Source organism: Peromyscus maniculatus, chromosome 22 (assembly GCF_049852395.1).
Source record: "Peromyscus maniculatus bairdii isolate BWxNUB_F1_BW_parent chromosome 22, HU_Pman_BW_mat_3.1, whole genome shotgun sequence".
NCBI classification, from domain to species: Eukaryota; Metazoa; Chordata; class Mammalia; order Rodentia; family Cricetidae; genus Peromyscus; species Peromyscus maniculatus.
Window position 1 is genome coordinate 5580799 of NC_134873.1, and position 9182 is coordinate 5589980.

The following is a 9182-nucleotide window of genomic DNA, read 5'->3' on the forward strand; positions in this document are numbered from 1 at the left end:
TCAATCTCCCCCAAGATCCAGCTATACCACTCCTGGGCATATACCCAAGAAATGCTCAATCATACCACAAGAGCACTTGCTCAGCTATGTTCATATCAGCATTGTTTGTAATAGCCAAAACCTGGAAACAACCTAGATGCCCTTCAACTGAAGAATGGATAAATAAATTGTGGCACATATACACAATGGAATACTACTCAGCAGAGAAAAACAATAACATCACACGGTTTGCAGGCAAATGGATGGATCTAGAAAAAATCATCCTGAGTGAGGTAACCCAGACTCAGAAAGACAAATATGGTATGTACTCACTCATAGGAAGATGCTAGATGTGGAACAAGGATGACTGGACTGCTACTCACTTCACCAGTGAGGCTACCTGGAAAACGGGACCCCAAAAAAAGACACGGAGAAATGGACGAGATCTACATGAATAGCCTGGTCATGAGTGGGAACAATGAAGGGCGACAGTCGAGGGAAAGAGTGGGAGATCCTAGCTGGATCAAGAAAAGAGAGGGAGAACAAGAAATAGGAGACCATGGTAAATGAAGACCACATGAGAAGGTGAGAAGGGGAGGAAGCAGAGAGCTAGGGAGGCCCACGGAGATCCACAAAGATACCCCCTCAAAAGACTGCTGGCAATGGTCGCGAGTCGGCAGGAACTGACCTACTCTGGTGATGGGATGGCCAGACACCCAGATAGTGGTGCCATAAACCCCATCCAAGGACTGAGGAATCTGAAGGCAGACATCCACGGCTGGAGTCTAATTAGTGAGTAAGAAGAGGGTTTATATGAGCGAGAATTGTTGAAGCCAAGGTTGGATAAAGCACCGGGACAAATAACCAAATGAATGGAAGCACAGGATCTATGAACCAAAGGCTGAGGGGCCCCCAACTGGATCAGGCCCCCTGAATGGGTGAGACAGTCATTTGGCTTGATCTGTTTGGGAGGCAGCTGTGCATTGGTGCCAGGTCCTGGGCTCGTTGCATGAGTTGGCTGTTTGAATCCTGGGACTTATGCAGGGACACTTGGCTCGGTCTGGGAGGGGGGAATGGACCTGCCTGGACTGAGTCTACCAGGTCAACCCCGGTCCTCGGGGCAGACCTTGATCTGGAGGAGGTGGGAATGGGGGGTGGGCTGGGGGGAGGGGTGGGCGAGAGGGGGAGAACAGGGGATTCTGTGGCTATTATGTTGAACTGAATGGTGTTGTAAAATAATAATAATAATAATAATAATAATAATAATAAAAATTGGAAAAAAAAGAAAACAAGAGAAAAGAAAGTAAATAAAAAACAAATTTGGTGCTGTGTAAATGTACCAAAACATTTGCAAATATAATTAGTAATTTATGAAAATAAGGGAATGCTTGAAACACTAAAAATAAATCTACTATATGACCCAGCTGTACCCCAACTGGCATATGTTCAAATGAATCAACATCCTACTTCAGAGATACTGGTTCCAAAGTCTTCATAGACTCCCTTTTCACAAGAACTAGGATATTGAAATAACCTAAATATCCATTGAAAATATTATAGCTCTGAGTCCAGAGGCTTCAGCAAAGTGTTATAAATCTGAAAATCAAGAATGCTGGCAGTCAGGAGGCAGGGAATACCAGAAAATCATACTATGCAATGCTCATACAAGAGAATTATTTGAAGGGAAAAATCTAGAAGGGTGTCTGTCTCTGCTCCTATGAGAAGCAGCAGAGAACTGAGCAAAATATAGGGCTTACATAGTGTTTCCTGCGAGTCAGAGTGTTCCATAGTAGGGACTGGTGGGAATTCATGTTCAGATCTTGGGGTGAACTCAGGGATTGGTGGTATTTCAAGCTCTGAGCATTAGCACTTTATTCTTTAGAGCAGAGACTGTATCCAAACTTCAGAGCACTTAGAGTGTTCTGTGTGTGGACCCTGGTGGTTAGAGGTCCTCAGGGGAGGGGCCTGACTACTCATTTGCCTCGAGGGGCTTGCATCATTAAGCAGATCAATGTACCAATGATAATGTGGCACATAAACATTAAACAACACTATCAAGCTATAAAGAGCAATGAAACATTATAGCAGGCAACTGGATGGGAAATTTTTTTATAAAAAAAATATCATATTAAGTGGAAAAACCCAGGCACAGAGAATGCAAACATTGAATGTTCTCTTACACCTGACCCTCTGATTCAAAATCTTCTTTTATGATTACATATCCAGAAGTAACTGCAGAAACCAATAAAGTGAAAAAGGGTTTGGTGTGTATACCACTTTGAAAATGATCTAATCAGGGAAATAACTCTGTAAACTTCACTCTACTGGTTGGTTTAATTGTGTCTCTAAGGTTTGATTATCCTGGTTTTCATTTTCAATAAATTCTAGAAGTTTTACAATATCCTTTTCATTTCTTCCTTCACTCAATTTTGTTTGAATTGTGTGCTATTTAGCGTCCATGAATTTGAGTATTTTGATATGGTATATACATTTAATAAATAGTGGTCATATATAATGCAGAATGTAATTTCATTATTTCTGTCTTTGTTGGCATTTGCTTTGTCATAATAAGAATTCTCGTTTCAAGAATGCCCCATGTGCTGTCGAGAAAAATCATGTATTCTTTAATGTTTTATTGGAATATTCTGTACATTTCTGTAAAATTTATTTGTTTGGACAGAATTTAAAAAAACACATGTCATAAAATAATCATAACTGTTAATAGTAAATATATATAAACAAGAAAGTATATGCAAATTTTCAAGAGCGATATTCAAATGTCTTTCAATGGGAGGCTCATCTAAATAAGACAACAACTTCAATGAAAATTATGAAAACTAGAAAGGATTTGAGTAATGTTCTACAAGTTGTGAAAGAGAATAGATAGTACCCCCAACCTCAAAAAAGATACCATTCATACTTGTAGGGAAAAGGAGCTGGTTAGAGAAATCCACCCAGAACCTAGAGCGCAGAATTAGGGAAGGATGGCTCAGATAAAGCCAGGAAGAGAAACACAGTTTAGCTCTAATCAGAACCATTTCTGCCCCTGTCCACCTGCATTGTGAAATCAACCAATCACAGAACAGGACAGTAGAATCCTGGCCCTAGGGCCCAGGACCAGGGAAAGAAACACAGCCTGTGTTTGGGACCTGAGCCAGAGAAGTGAACACTTTATCCCCAAACCCAAAACCCAGGAAATATGTCCTGACTCCGAGACCAGTACCAAAATAACACTCTTGGCCCCTAGAATCAGAGTAAATGAAAGAAATGTGCCCTGGCCTTAGAGGTAGTGTCAAAAAGCCAAGAAAGGACAGTGAAAGAAACACAGTTTGGCCTTGAAATAAGGGCCATCTCTGCCCTTTGCTCACAAAACTGGCCAACCCCTGGGCAGAAAATAAACTAACCAATCACAGTTGACTCTGACCCCTAGACATCCTATATAAACAGCCCTGCCTGGGACGTCCCATAGTGGACTGAGCAAGGGGGAGCTGAACAGAAAAACCTTGCTGGGATGTCCCATAGTGGACTGAGCAAGGGGGAGCTGAACAGAAGAACCTTGCTGGGACGTCCCTTAGTAGACTGAGTGAGAAAGAGCTGGTAACACTGAGCCAGAGTTGTGGCTCTCCAGGAGAGGACCAAGATTGCTGTGTCCTGTGGGGAAACCATCCCCCATCATACCATCATACCAGGTAAATCCTGACCTTCCTGAAGAGTCAGGATACCCTGACTTTCCCGAAGGTCAGCACACCCTTCCTTGCTGAAGCAGTTCCAGGCCTGACTCGCCTGAGAAGTCAGAAAACCTGCCTTTGAAGGTTGGGCTGTTTCTTTGCAGTCCAAGCCATCAGAGCTGTGCAAAACAGCTCCAGGTGTCCGGGACAACTTCAGTGCAGAGCTCTTGTTCTGACTGGCTCAAGGTGTCTGCGATACCTCACCCTCTAGGGCTGAATTGTCTCCTTGCAGTTTCAGCCAACAATTTACTAACATTTTGGTGCCAAAACCCAGGTCACCAAACCCAGAGTTTTTGTGGTTTACTTACATTTGGTGCCAAAACCCGGGACACCAAACCCAGAGTTTCTGTGGTTTACTAACATTTTGGTGCCAAAACCCAGGACACCAAACCCAGAGTTTTTGCGGTTTACTTACATTTGGTGCCAAAACCCGGGATAGACTCCCTTGGTGCCTGTGCTCTCCCCTTATGGTCTGAGCCACACTAAGACTCTATCCCTCATCTGTCCATCTGCAATAGACCAAACTTCCAGCTCACCGATCGCTCAGCATTCCATCCAACAGCGGTAATTAGGTGAGTTCCCCTTTTGGTTGGTGTAAACGTTTTCCTGGGTCTGAGGAAGTGACCATTGAGTGTCCGGCACCCCTCTAGTACTCTTGGAAGTGGAGGTATCCCCAGACACGGTCTTTAAGGCTAAGGCTGGCCCTCTTCACCTGACCACACCCCCCATCCTCAGAGCTGCAATCAGGCAGTCATAAGCATCCCTTCCTGTGCTCTCCCATCTTCTCACAAAAGGGGCCACAAAAGTCTCCCTTTTTATCCCCTTCCTCTGGATGAGTTCTTCCCCCTAGAGCTCGGTTTTCTCTCGCCCTCTCACTTCTACTGAAGCCCTGGTACCAGGCACCTGAGTCTCTCTGTTGGCTTAGCCGGGCTAAGCAGGACCCCAGTTGAGTTGGGTGATGACCCTCTGAATTGCTTGGTCCCTGGCAGGTCCTCCCTGAGTCAGGGGATGCCTGTGACTACAGGCTGCAGAGACCCAATCCCTCCCATCTCATCCATGGGAACCCTGCACTCCATACCTTCTCACACCCCCTTGGGATGCCTCCTAGAAAATCTCAAGCCTTCACACCTGGCTCCTGATTTGAAAGGCTCTAAACTTGTTCACTTGTGCAATAAAGTTTGGCCTCATTATCCTTTAGATAATCAATCTAAATGGCCGCATAATGGCACACTAGATCCCAATATTATATGGGACCTTTACAACTATTGTGAGCGATCGGGGAAATGGAAAGAGACCCTATATGTAAAAGCCTTCTCTTACCTTCTCTCTAACCCTTCTCTCTGTGCCTCCTGTTCCCCCACCCAGCTATTACTAGCTATGAAGTCAGAACAGGATGAAACAATTTCTTTTGAGCCAGCTAATGAGCCTCCACTCTATAAACCAAAGCCAAAGTCTGCAACTTCCTCTCTTCCAGTCCCCTCAGTTTCCCTTTCTCCATCCCCAGAAACAGGTCATCCACCAGGTCAACCCTCCCTGGCACCCACTTTTAATACACCAACAGCCCCTAGTCCTCCTGCTCATTGTTCCTGCTCTACCTTGGGACCTCCTATACCTCCTCAATCTAGAGAAGCCCCAATTCTTCCTTTGCGAGTGGTTGCTGGGGTGGATGGTCTTGTCAGGGTAAATGTCCCCTTTTCATTATCTGAGCTCTCCCAAATAGAAAATCGGTTGGGGTCCTATACGGCCAAATCTTTCACTTTTTTATTAAAGAATTCCAGTACATTACCCAATTCTATGATATTACCTTTCACGATGTCTATATGATCCTTACACACAATCTTGTCCCAGAGGAACTTAGGCGAGTCTGGGATCAGGCTAGGGTCCATGAAGGCAAACTCCATCCAACAGATAACACCTACCCAGTGGGAGCTAGGGCAGTCCCAAACCAGGAGCCTGAATTGGATTACAATAACCCAGGGGACATTCTAGCTAGAAATAGGTTTGAACCTGCCTCCTAGCTGGCCTCCACAAGACTGCCCTTAAGGCAGTAAATCATTAAAAAAGTCCAAGAGGTCATACAGGGAAAAAATGAAAACTCATCTGAATTCCTCAACTGCTTTACCAAGGCCCTCTCACAATGTATCAACCTGGATCCTGAGACCCCAGATGGAAAGTACCTCCTTATGAAGCCAACCTTTGGGTCACCCATTACTGTCCTTTCTCTTCACCATCTGTCACACCTTTTAACATATAAGGGCCTTCTAACATTACCTCCCTCTCAAGTTCTCTCCCTTCAGGTGGCACTGGTAGAGAACACAGCACTGACTTTTCAACCATGTCCACCTCTTAACATCTCAAATCTTCTCTCTCAACCAGTCCTGGAATACTCCCCATCACACTCACACGTTGATACCCTAGGAGAGTTACCACCCTATCCGATACATACACAGAAAGGAGCATTACTTCAGGCCACTTATACATGGTATACAGATGGCAGCATCTTCCTATATAAAGGAGTACATGGAGTGGAATAGGCAATTGTCTCAGATACCATAGTGGTCAAAACGCAAGCTCTTCCAGCCCATACCACAAATCAGCAGGCTGAACTGGTAGTTCTAACCCATGCTTCGCAAATAGCAGACAACCCCCAAAACTATATACAGACCACCAGCCTGCCTCTTAAATAATAACTAAAAGTGTTAATGGTCTTAACTGCCTAAGGAAGAGATAGAGACAAATAGAATGGGTAAGAAAAGCAGGTCGATGTTTTGTTGCTTTTGTGAAACAGATTTGACTACCAATGAGAGAAATAACCTAAGGGTGACAAGATGGAAAATATTTTCCATATAGATGTAAGTAAAAATAAGAAACCATGGCTATTCTAATATCTGATCATTTTGATTTCAAACCAGACCTAGTCTGAAGAGATGGGGAGAAAATGCTATACTCCTAAAAGAGATACTACAATCCTAACTATATATTCACTCAGCACAGAGACACCAGATTTCATAAAGTAGTTTTAGTTTAAAACTACAGAACAATGTCAACAAAGTGATAATGGGTGATTTTGTACCTCATTCTCACTGATAGGCAAGTCATCTGGAAAAAGACTAAATAAAGAAATTGTGGAGTAAAATTATGTAGAATGTTAATTCTACTTCCATATTTAGCAAAATTGAGCATGTCTGAATGTCTAGATAGATTACATGTTTACATTAAGGAGTGGTTCAGTATGGAAACAGCAATTTTCAGTAAACTGTGCTCATATAAAAATAACTGTAAAATTTCTTCAAAATATGAGCATCATGGTCAAGAATTCATTTGTTTCCTAACAACTAGTGGCCTATAATGCTCAAAACTTTGACAAGTCAATCATTCTTATGGATTTTAATACAAAATATACAAAAACAAGAACAATTCTGGTAATTCTTTTGTCATACACTGACAAGCCCTTCCATGTCTATGGAGACAAGGTGATGTTACTTAAGACTCATTTGTCCTCTAAATGCAAAGTCCACACAGCAATGAAAAACAACATTGGATATTGGTCTTCTTCAAAACTCTGAGCACATAGACTTACAGCCTGCATTTCCTTCTCTGAGAATGAGGACATAAAAAATTATGGGGAACTCATAGAGGGTCTAGCTATCCTCCAAAACTGATATTTCATTTGAATTTTGGCAAAAAGTTAACTACACAATATGCTAATTTGCTAATTCTACTTATTAAGCACATTGTAACTTTAGAATATCTGGAAAGTCTAGACGTCCCTACCAATGAATGTAGTCTCACTATGTATATCTGTGTAGAGTGGAACTGTCTTTGTAGACCAGGTTGGCCTTGAACTGAGACACATCTGACAGCTTCTGCATCCAAAATGCTGGGATTGTATATGTGCCTGTTCTACACATGTGCCAAAATACCTACCTGTTTTCAGAAAAAAGTCAAATCACTGTAAGAACTAATTTTTGCTAAAGGAGTATTCTATAGAATTAATAAGTGTTTTTCCTATAATTTTAGATTGATGACACAATGTAAGAAGAAAGAATAAATAAAACTTCACAGATTTGAACAAGCCAAAGTTCATGTCATATTATACCTCCAACAAGAACTATCAAAATCATTTAAGTTACACTAACATATATCACATAGTATCATGTTTTCAAACTACTGTGAGAAAAATTTAGTCATTTAATGTGAAAAATACTAACTAAAAGGAAAATATGTACATTTGAAAAGAAAAAAGCACTGTTCATAAATGTTAAAACAGACTGTGTGCTTTGAATGCATGAGTTATTATCATGTTACTATCATAAAAAACACATACAATTGATGAAAAATAATTCTGACGAATTTTAAAAAGGGGGAAATGTCATGATTTTTTTGTGCTCTAACAAATAAAGTTTGCCTGGGGATCTGGGGACAAAGCTAGCCCTATATTAAACATAGAGGCCAGGCAGTGGTAGCACATGCCTTTAATACTAACATTCAGGAGGCAGAGATTCATCTGAATCTCTGTGATTTCAAGGCCACACTGGGAACAGAGCGAAGCATGGTGGCACATGCCTTTAATCCAAACATTAGTTAACCTTAGAGGTCTGGAGGTCTGGACAAACAGATAGGAAGTGATAGAACTGGGCGGAAAGAGGAAGTAAGGCAGTCTCAGATGTTCCGAGTTAGTGAAAGGAGAATACTGGGTTTATGCATGTTTGTGCCATATGAGTCCAAAGTGAAAACTCAGGGATTTTATGAGACATCAACATTCACTTTTTGAAATAGGAGGGAAGAAAAAATATCAGATTGATTTATAGATTGCAGTTTTTCTATATTTTCTTAGAGTTCATTGAATGTGATATGTTATATTATAAATCAGGTAAGATATTTTACCTAAATGGTTTTCAGACTGGCATTCAACAAAACTTAGATCTTAGATCCACCTTAATGCTTGTCATTTTCCTCATATGATAGGTTGTTTTCTGTACCCTTCAGCTTCCTGGTGGGCCATTTCACTCTATCCTGAGAGATCATGACCAATTTTCATATCTCCATCAACTCTCCCCCAAAGACAGATAAATATCTTACACTTGCCATGATTATTTTGATGGACTATTTTAGCTGGATCTGGTCACAGCAGATGATGAAAAAAAGTATTACATTATACCATAGATAAGAAAGGATGCAAATTAACAGAGCCTCCTTAGCCTTTGTGAATATGAATCTAAGAATTACCTTCATACAGTTATACAACAAACCGACATGTATGTATCATTATCTAGTTATGATATTATCAGCAAAAGTTATTATATATGGTGACACTAATTCTCTTCAAACTTTGAAATTTCAAAGTATGAAAAATGAAAAATGTAGACACACAGAAAACCTAGGTCATAAATTCACAATTGTCTGTTATTACAAATAACAGAATTGTCATCTCTGCCTTAGTGTATGGGACTTTTTCGTTTTCACACAGCCATA